Below are 11,586 nucleotides of genomic sequence, written 5' to 3'. Positions count from 1 at the left end.
CCATGATTAGTGTGATTTTCAAGAAAAATTCAAAAAAGTTAATGAGTCTCCAATTAGTTAAATTCACATAGAGATATGGAGTTATTAGTTGGAGATATTTTTAGTATTGTTCAAGAGAAAATATTGAATAGTTAATAGATTTTTATCATCAATTTTGGATAATTGGAATTCTATAACAAGAAAGAATAAATTGTGAGATTTGTTAGGTGAAATCAAACGCTCTAGATCTATTCTTATTATCTTTAAAATTTTAATCTTAATGCTATTTTCCTCAGTTTAATTTAGATAATTTATTTTTCATATTTCAATTTTCCAAATAGTAATTAATTTAATAAATTTCAATACTCAATAGCATAATTATTCTCTGTAGGTTCGACATCCATTTTTCTTTAAAATATTTTACTACTTGTTACGATTCTGTGCACTTGTAGATATTTTTAGCACAACAATACACGCAATGTTTCACGTCTCTTGTCTCAAGAGAAAGCTGGGCTCACAGATCCAAGTTTTTCCTACTCTACCTCCTACGGACCAAATGGGGAGATATAGCCGAAGCCAATACAAATCTTGGAACGCCGCATGAGGAGGCAAGGTAATCGGGCGGTAACGGAGGTACTTGTGAAATGGGTTGGAGTTTCTAAAGAGGAGAGCAGTTGGGAGTTACTGTAGAGGTTTTAAGCCCTTTACCCACACCCTGTGGGTAAGGTGCTTTGCACAGAGGGGATTTGTTAGGGATCAAGCGGCAAACTGAGAAGAACAAGGTTGAGGGTTCATCGAGCAACTGCTGAACACTTGGAAGAAATGTAGAAGACTTCAATTCGAGGTAACCTAAGAAGCAGGAAGTGAGAGGCAAAATGTGGTCATTTGGAGCTATGTTCCTTCTAATGCCTGGGATCAAAACACTGTCATTTGGAGATGTTAGGGTTTTAATGAAGTGTAATGTTTTAATTAGTGAAACGCGGCATTTATCTGTCCAAGTTTAAGTTGTATTTCCTTTACTTGTATTTTATCTTTTCTATGGACACGTGTAGCCCTGTAGTAGAAAGGGGTGTTAGCTAGCCTTAGACGCCCTTAAGGCCAATCTCTTGACTAAGATTAGTTTAGAATTTTAACTCTTTTCAATTCATTTTAATTCATCATTATAATTTTTTTAAATTCTAACATAAAATATAATAAATAATTTAATTTTTTTAAATTTTAAAATAATAATAATATTAAAAAATAATATTTTAATAATATTTTATTATCTCAATTCAATTCAATTTAATTTACTTCAATATTCAAACGCACTCTAAAGAATCGAGAACAAGAATCAAAAGGTGTCGTAGGAACTGGGCACCGTTACCTGCTGTTGAAAAAAGATGATCAGATCAAACAGCCATCTTGGCGGCTGAAGAGAAGATAAACGGACGTGTAGGTGACTGGATAAGAAGGAGAGAGTATGATACCATGACTGCATGAGTGCTTCCAGGCTTCCAGGCTTGTAGACGTTGTGTTTAGTTATAACCAAGACACTCAAATTTTTAAGACGCTTATCTAACGGCATCATCAAGCCTTGCTCACTAGTCCCCACAAAATGGTAGCAGTCTAAACTCTTTTCTATATTTATAGTTTTACTTACATAACCATATTTTCTGACGTGTCAGTTATTAAAAATAATCAAATTTATAAATTTTAAATTCAAATTAAAAAAAATACTAATAAAATGAAGTTGTCGCTCAACAAATATAATTTTATGTGTAAAATTACACGTAGGTATAGCACTACTCTTAAGCATTAGCATTGGATTGTGAATCCCATTAGGTAAACTTTGTCTAATATCATAGTTTTCTTGTCTTTTGCTTATCCTACTTAAAACCTAAAATCACATTTGATTATTCATCTAAACTCTATATAATGATATAATATTATTTAACTTTAAATTTTTATTATTTCTTAAGAATTTTTTTTTTTTCATATTTTACAAATCTACCATTTATATTTTATTTTTTAAATTTATAGTGCACACTTTTCTAATAATTGTTTCTTTTGGTTATATCGTTCATTATAATTATATTATTATTTGCTTATATTTTTAATGATTACTATTTGCAAGTGAGAATGTAAGGGTTATATCTAGTAAGTTGTACCGTTCGACTAAGTGAAATAAGAGTAAAAAATTAAAACTGCTCTCAAAAAATTAACTAATTAGTCTGTTAGATTATTACATGCTTCGAATTTAAAATATACTAATATCAAGTTACGTACTGGCAAATTAACTGATTCATGATTACTAATAGCTTTTTAGTAATCATTTTTTGTAAGTAATAATGTATATATGTTATTAAAGTAGCACACTGCACAAATTAAACATCAAACTAAATGCTATAGTAAAATATGTAACATGATGATAGCAAATTTGTAACATGATGTCAATTATTAATAACTCATATTAATATATATGTATTAATAGGAGTATATTACTAATACATAATAACTAATAAATTAATTACTACTATATACTATATATTATACGTGTGTTTTATTTACTAATAAAGTATATGCATATAATATATAAAATATATATTTTTTTATATAAAATATAATATATAAAATCGTATATACTAGAGAACGAGTCGAACCCAAAAAGTTGAATCGATTTTTATACAAGTTTTTACTGTTAAATAATCGAGCGTTATTTAATATTCACGAAAATCTATTTAATAATAAAGCCAACCCAAACTTGAATTTAATTAAATTGAATTCAAGGTACTTATCAAATAATCCTTTTTATTTATGACTAGAACAAAATCAAAATGCTGAGCATTTGTTGCACTGGCACCTACCAGTAATAGTTGTAGCTGTAGATAGGAGTCGAGCCGAGGCTTTTTTTGGCTTGTAGAGTTTGACTTGACAAAGAAGTTTCGAGTTCAAGCTCAAATTTATTATTGGAGCTTGGCTAGTAAGCTAAACACTCAATTTGAATTCGAGTTAAATAGAATTTGAGTCGAAGTTTGAATTCAATTTGAGTTGCTTATTTTTTTTAATAAAATTTAATAATTAATAAATTAGATAAATAAAAATATAATATTAAATTTATACAATTAACAAGTAAAATCTCTATTGAATTATAAGATTTAAAAAATTTACAAATAGTTAATATGTAACTACTTGATATTTATCCATAATAATTATATATTATATGCCTACATAAATTATTAATACATATACATAATATGATAGTATATATCTATTTCGTATATAGTTCTCACATATTAGTATATAAAATTCTTAAATCTTATCGACTAATTATTATACAAATTATAAAATATAGTTATGAAGCATATTCAATATATATATTTATATATAAGTATAAGTAATTAGGTTACATATCAATATATCATCTATTTAATTATAAAAGTGTTGTGCTTATATTATTAGCTAATACATATAAATATATACATAAATGTATGTATATATTTATCAATATTTGAATTAGCTTTAATCAAGTCGAGCTAAGGATTTGACTCGGGTATAAACAAACGGATTTTAACGAGACTTAATCGAGTCGAGTATGTGTCATTTAGGCCTCGTTTGTTTTCAGAAAACATCTCATCTCATCTCACCTAATCATTACAACTTTCTCAACTTCCAATACAAAATAAAATAAACAATTCAACTTTTTCAAATCTCAAAACAAAAATAATATTAAAATATATATTCTAACAATATTTTATTCAACTTTTTAACTTTAATCTCAACTCATCTTATCTCATCTCATCTCTGAAAACAAACGAGCCCTAAGTAATCGAGCGATGATCTGCTTTCATAGGTGAGTTTTTTTTTCACAGGTCAAATTCAGTTCGAATTTAACCGAATGAGTATCAAACAGACTAACCAATAGACTAATTCATTTACAGCCGGCCTAATTGTCGAGCAATATATTTGGTCAATTTGTGTTAGAGTCCGTCTCATTAAGGAGCTGAGATGCCAGTTTCGATATCAAAAGCCCTGGAGATGCTTTCCGACGCGTCGTGAGCTTACGAAATTTAGGGATCTTTTTCTGTGACCGGATCCACACGATTTCGGATTCTTGGAAAATCAGAATACATATTTGCCCATTTTTTGTTTGGCTGGACAAAATATACTGCAGTTAGTTCCGTGAGGTTCATGGTGGACCTTACTCTTACTTACAACACATTAATTGACGTGGAGCATAAGCTCTAATCTTTTAACTTCTGTTTCGATGATAATTTCGATTTAAACATTAAAACAGAATATTTAGTGCGTTCTGACTTCTGATGTATAAATTCGAGAATTATATATTATATATAAAAACTAATAACTAAAAGAATAAATACATATATATATGTGAATGTGGATTGTGTGTGTATATATATATATATGTGAAAGAATTGACTATTTATAAAATGACTGTACATTAAAAAAAAATAGAGATTTTAGTGTCAGAAGATAATATTAAAACAATCAATAACTTGAGTTGAGACATAAGAAAAATATAGAAAAAATAAAAGAGCAAAGAAATTATTAAAATAATGATATTAAAAAAAAGAAGAGGACATATTTATGGGTATGTTTGGGTGTCAAACTCATCTCAATCTATCTTAAATCAATCATTGATAGGACCTATTACTTTTTCAACTTTTTAAAAAAAGTTAAACATATCTCAACTTACTTCATACATTCAAATATATATCTCAACTTATTTCATATATTCAGGTACATCTTAATGAATACACAAAATATTACTTTTTACAAATCAACTCAGATTATCTAATCAGATCACCTCATCATCCGAACATAACCTTAAAGTTATAAAAAGAGTTGAAATTACATAAATACCTTTTAGATTTTAGAATTAATTAAATACTATCTCAAATTTAAATCGGTAAAAATGTCATCCAAACTCAAAAAATTACAAAACTTCTATTAATAGAATCCGGAATAGAACAGCGCCCGGAATACTAGTTCCGGTTGAAATGGCTGAAATTTGATTAGAATGACAGCTGGAATTTAAAATGAAACGAAATAAGAAGATACAGGGTACCGGACAATATGCAATTAATTTCACATTCAACACAAGGTCAAAATTTAAAGAGGGAAAATTTACTTTGCATCTCCAAACTGTCGTCCATTCCGGACTGCGAGAAGTTGGCCTGCTTCTAAAAACTTCAAAGTTTAACACTTGCACTTTCTACTTTAAAAGAAAAACAAATAACCTTGTTTCTTTTAGGAAAAAATATGACTTAGGATATGTTTTTTTGGGGCAATATATTTCTTTTTCATTCTTTATATTTTGAACGTGTCCAATTTCCTTAGGCTCCAGTAAGTAACTTGAGTCCCCAAAACACTATGGTTTGTTTGGAAAAAATTTTCATCCTAAAATTTTCATCTCATCTCATCTTAAGGGTATAACTAGTCTGGCTCGATCTGATTTTGTACATTTTTTAGAACTAAATTAGTATACATGACCAGTTTTAAAAATTTAAGAATCGATATTGAACCAATTCACTATCGAAACCGGAACTTTCGATTTTTAGGTTTCAATCCGGTCTGGTTTTTCCAATTTTACATATTATCTATTCTAGTAACAATATTATGTTTACATATACTAAATTATTATTCTATTTATATTATAGTATAAGTATATTATTTTATAATAATTAACACATACTAGTATAGTACTGAATTTAACTATAGTCTATATAAGTTTTAGACCTTTTACATTAGTATTAATAAAGTCCAAATCTTCATACGCACGGCCATCATCTCCTCCCTATCATTCACCTTATCCTTCTGCAACTCCAAGACCTTATACGGTATTGGGGTCATTACCACAAAATATTAGACCCTCTTACAACTCATTTTCACCATTAGCCTCTCCAAAATTACCAACCTATTCCAAAACTGTTTCTCCTCCTTCTCTTTCCCAAATTATTAATCCTCCATTATTATCCCAGGTAGAATAATAAAGTATTAACAAAATAATAATGTATTAATAAGAATTAAAGGCTGTCAGACTGGCCATATGCATGATAGCAAAGTAGGCAGGCGGTATTACCGACCATATGCATGAGGAAATAAAAATTAAAGAAAAGAGATATGAAATAAACTTCTTCATTAAGAATATAATACTTACAAGGAGATTAATTCTCAAAAGAGTTGGGAGCTGAAGACATGAGGGAAGGACGATTGAAGATTTACAAAGAGAGGAGGACAGGACTTGGACTGGAGAGGTTTGGGCGAGAGAGGAAGGGATATCATATTAGAATTCTGAATGCCCTTCTTGCCTCGTGAACCCCTTTATATAGACACTAAAACAGTAACTTTAATAATACATTAACAGTCCCGGCCGTTATAAGAACAGTATTAGCCGACGCTAAAAGACAAACACAGTACCGGCCGACATTAAAGACAAGAACAGTGTCAGCCGACGCTAAAAACAAACATAGTACAGAACACGTAATCTTGTATAGAATTATTTGTCGCTTTGCTGGGTAATAATCTGTCGCGAATAACTTTTTAGAGGGATAATATCTGCATGTCATGCTGGTTAATCAGATAATAATTTTTTGGAGTCACAAATTCTGAGGATCATAATTTGCTAATTCCAGTTCAAACGGGTCTTGAGAATCCATCAATTTTACCAGATGGTAAGGTGAATAATCTTGAGAAGGAGATGCAGCTTGGTTGCCTTGAAATTGAGAAGCCTGTTGAGAAGGAGAGGCCTGATGGGCTGGTGATAATGCGGGTTGCTGTGGTGGAGTTAATCTGGGTTGTGCTTCTTCTTCATCGTCACTGTCTGATATTTGTGACATTACTTCAGCTAATTTTTTCAAATCCTTTTTGTTTGTAATGGATGCCAGTTGTGCTTATTTCTATTTTATTTTATTGCTATTGATATTTCTATCTTATTTTTCCTGATATTTACGATGGATTTTTATTATGCTCATAGTACTGGATTTCGCGATTTGTATGAGTTAAAATGTACAGAATATAATTTAAGAATGGAACTACATATCTTGATGGATAATATAAAAGATCTTAAAAGACAACAATAATTAATGAGGTAAAATTATACATTAATGATGACTAAATATCATGTATATCAAAGTAGGCAGTCTGCGATAGAATACTATGAAGCTGACTGCACTTTCCTTAGAAAAGAAATTAATGCCATAAGAAACCATCTGAAAATACTTGCTTTATAAAAAAAAAAAAAAAAAAAAAAAGAGTAAAGGAATCATTGATACAAATTTTACAAAGATAACCCATAACTAGAGAGAAAAATGTATATTGGGAAGCTTGTGTTAGTAAGCCAAGAAAAACAGATGGTCAGCCCATTCAAGCCAGAGGGCTCTAAGGGTGGTCCCGGTGATGTTCCCTCAAGTTCTTAATCTACTTATTTCTCTTTGGAAATAGGAAATTTTTGTTGAAAATCTGAATCAATGAATTCTTTATTCAAACCTAATGAATCTACCACTAGCATCCCTATAGAATCTGATAATATTAATCAAGAAGACTATAGTATATTAGATATAGAAAGAAGTCTACAAGATTGGACAATTCCCGATGTTCCAAAAAACCAAATATACAAAATCTCTACTTTTTCTTCTAAATTTTCATTCCTTACAAATTATACAATTAAAACAGTAGAGAAAACTATTAGTTTAAATAATGACTATGAATCATTACATCTCTTAACAAAAAAGGCTATTGATCAACACAAAAAGCAAAATTATTCTTTTATTCATATTGGACTAGTACAAGTAGTTATAAAGCCACTCACTCGAAACGGCTTAAATACCTCAGTGTTGCTTTGTTTAAGAGACGGAAGACATTATAACTTTCATGATTCATTACTTGGAATGGTAGAATCCAGCTTGTTCCAAGGACCGGTCTATTTTAACTGTTATCCCAATTATTCTTTATCATTATTTGATGGTAACATTTTACACTCATTAGTACTAAATATTAAAACAAATGGCTATCAAATGATGAAAGGGTCACATGCTTTAACAGTCGTTTACAGGATTCATTATAAATTAATGAAAACAACATTAGAACCACAAGCTCTAATTACTAGCCCTAAAGGATATACATTATTATTACAATCTAGCACACAAAATTCTAGTATACAAATTCCTAAACAAATCAATTGGAATCAAGTCACACTTCCTAATGAATGGCAATTAGAAAATATTACTCCAACACCAAAGATAAAAAATAATTCTAAAGATAATCTCGAATATATAGATCAAAAAACGGATGGGACGGTTCAAATAGCTTTTCAGCCTTTCAGAAGATCTTTCTCACATTATTCCTCTCCAGCACCCTCCAGTTATCATACACCCAGATCTATTCTTATATCAATTTCTAGAAATAAATCTCAAAATTTTGACACCAGATCTTTTGATACTAGATCCCAAAATCTTGACACCCAGATTCGAGGGATCATTCCTGGAAACATTATTGATACACCAGTATATGCTATTAGCCATCCTGATAGAGCATCTACCTCCCATAATCCTGAAAAAGAACCCTCTTCTCCGATGTATTCTCAAGTAGTTGGAAATGATACCCAAATATATACCCTGAATAAAGAAAAATTTAAAATTAACAAAGAATATCTCAAACAAGATTATATGAAAAAAGAAAATAATCACAAAAGAATAACATTTTTCTCAACCTTTACAAAAATAGAAAGAGATTATATTCAAGAAAAATATTACGAAGATTTAGAGAAAATACAGACCAATATTCCTTTTTTTACATGGTTTGAGACATATAAATCAAACCAATTATCTACCATAAACAGGACTACTAATCAATAGATTAAAGGAGAAAATAACCAAATTATTTATGAAGAATATCCCCCTTTTGAAGTCATCAAGTACAATCAAAGGAATACTCAAATTCTGGCTACACCAATAAAAAAACATAATATTGCAAATACTGAAAAAAACCTTGATAATATAATACAACAAAACAATTATACTAATTTATATTTAAAAATCATGGGTAAGCAATTTGAAAGGATTGATCCCAAATATCTCCTATAAAACCTACTGTTAAAGAAATAGAAGAAACTCCCTTCTTTGTTCCCCACGAAATTCCATCCCATTTAAAATCGATCTTTTCCAAAAATAAAAATGATTTATTGGAACAGATCTCTAGTAAATTAGAAAAATTAACTATTAGTAACACTGCCACCACCTCAAAACAACCACATATTAATGTATTAAGCAAAATAGACTCACCCATAATATCTGACTCTGAAATTAGTAATATTGAAAACCAATTTAAAAATCTAGATTTACAGATAAACAAGATTAGAGGAGATCATGTTAATAACTTTTCGGCTAGAGATTCAAAACATCATATCTCTATTACTCGTAATTGGTATCCCAGACCTACTCCACTGGATATGCAATTCGAGGAAAGAGAACATATAGTAAGATCAGCCTTCGCACCAGATGTATTATACGAATGAAATATAGACGGATTATCTGAATACGAAATACTAAATCATTTTCAAGAAATGATTATGGTAGCCAACGTCTATAAAAGTAACAGAAAAACTGATCATCAGGTAGCACACATTATTGTTACAGGATTTACTGGCCAACTAAAGGGTTGGTGGGATCATTATCTTTCATATGATGAAAGGTCACGTATATTAACAGCCTATAAATATGATGAAAATATGCAAATAATTAAAACGGAAAATGATTTACCCCTAGAAGATGCTGTCAATACATTAATATATGCATTAACTAAACACTTTGTTGGTGATCCCGTTCAATTTAAAAAAAGAACTAGTGATTTATTGATTAATCTTAAATGCCCTCAATTATCTGATTTCCGTTGGTATAAAGATGTATTTCTAACTAAAGTTATGATCAGAAATGATTGTCAACAACCATACTGGAAGGAAAAGTTCATAGCCGGACTTCCATATTACTTCGCCCAAAAGGTACGAGAATCATTATTAAGATCAGACGGTACTATTGATTTTCATAATCTTACATATGGTGATATAATAAGTAAGATTAACAGAACTGGATTAACTATGTGCAATGATTTAAGATTAAAAAAGTAAATGGAGAAAGAAAAGAAGTTTGCTAGAAAAGAATTAGGTACTTTTTGTGAACAATTTGGTTATACTCCTTTATTAGCCCCCTCAAGAAGACACAAAAAGGGAAAAAGAGTTTATAACAATTATTCCAATAAAAAATAAAAATACAGAAAACCTTATAAAAAGATAAAAGACAAACAAATATATAATAAGCCACTAAAAAATCTTAAAAAGACTAATAAAAAGAAAAAGCAGATTGTTTGTTATAAATGCGGAAAAATAGGACATTACAAATCAAACTGTAAAGTCAAACAACAAATTAATGAATTAGATATATCCGAAACACTAAAAGACAAATTAATAGACATTTTTATAATAAATTCAAGTGAAGATGAGGTTAGTTCTTCTTCAGAAGAAGAAATTTATCAATTAAAAGAATCAAGCTTTTCAGAACAATCTTCCGATAGTGAATTAGAAGAAGATGAAGTACATATTTGTAATTGTCTAAACAAGGATAATTGTATTTGTAACAAAACTATTAATGTACTTTCTTAACAAGAAGACATTATATTAGAATTAATAGACAAAATCAACAACCCTCAAGAAAGAAAAGATTATTTAGAAAAATTAAAAAATACATTTAATAATCAAAATACTACAATAACTTCATCCTCAACACCTTACAATTTTTCAGAAATAATAAGTAGATTTAAAACTGACAAACAGAAAATTACGATTCAAGATATACAACAGGAAATCAATGAGATAAAACAGGAAATTAAAAATTTAAAAACATCTAATCTTAAATTAGAAGTTTCAAACGAACAACTATTACAAGAAATTATATTATTAAAAATAGAGAAAAATGGAAAAAACCTTCATGAAGAAAAACATAATATTGAACAGGGAGAATGTTCAACATTAGATGAAACGGACAATTTCATTAATATTCTTAATAAGATAAATTTTCAAAAATGGTATGTTGAAGTAACAGTTTCAATTAATCAAGAATTCTCTTTTACTACAATTGCCCTATTAGATACATGAACAGTACCGGCCGTTATAAGAACAGTATTAGCCGACGCTAAAAGACAAACACAGTACCGGCCGACATTAAAGACAAGAACAGTGTTAGCCTACGCTAAAAACAAACATAGTACAGAACACGTAATCTTGTATAAAATTATTTGTCGCTTTGCTGGGCAATAATCTGTCACGAATAACTTTTTAGAGGGATAATATCTGCATGTCATGCTGGTTAATCAGATAATAATTTTTTGGAGTCCGGAGCTTTGGTAACTTTTGAAAATATCTTCAGTACATGATCATAATTGTATTTTTCCCACCATTTGATGGAAACTTGTCGGGCTAAGAACATAATAGTTTTGAGAGAGGGATGAGGTTTGATAACGTATTCTCATTTCATAATCCAATTTAATTTTGTTTTGAGAAAGAAGAGTAAGAGGGGTGAGCAATGATTTAATGCTGGTGGGTTGTCATTCTGTGAG

This window comes from Juglans microcarpa x Juglans regia, chromosome 2S (genome assembly GCF_004785595.1).
Source record: "Juglans microcarpa x Juglans regia isolate MS1-56 chromosome 2S, Jm3101_v1.0, whole genome shotgun sequence".
Taxonomy (NCBI): domain Eukaryota; kingdom Viridiplantae; phylum Streptophyta; class Magnoliopsida; order Fagales; family Juglandaceae; genus Juglans; species Juglans microcarpa x Juglans regia.
The sequence above is the reverse complement of the archived record's forward strand: the minus strand, read 5'-3'. Positions refer to the sequence as shown.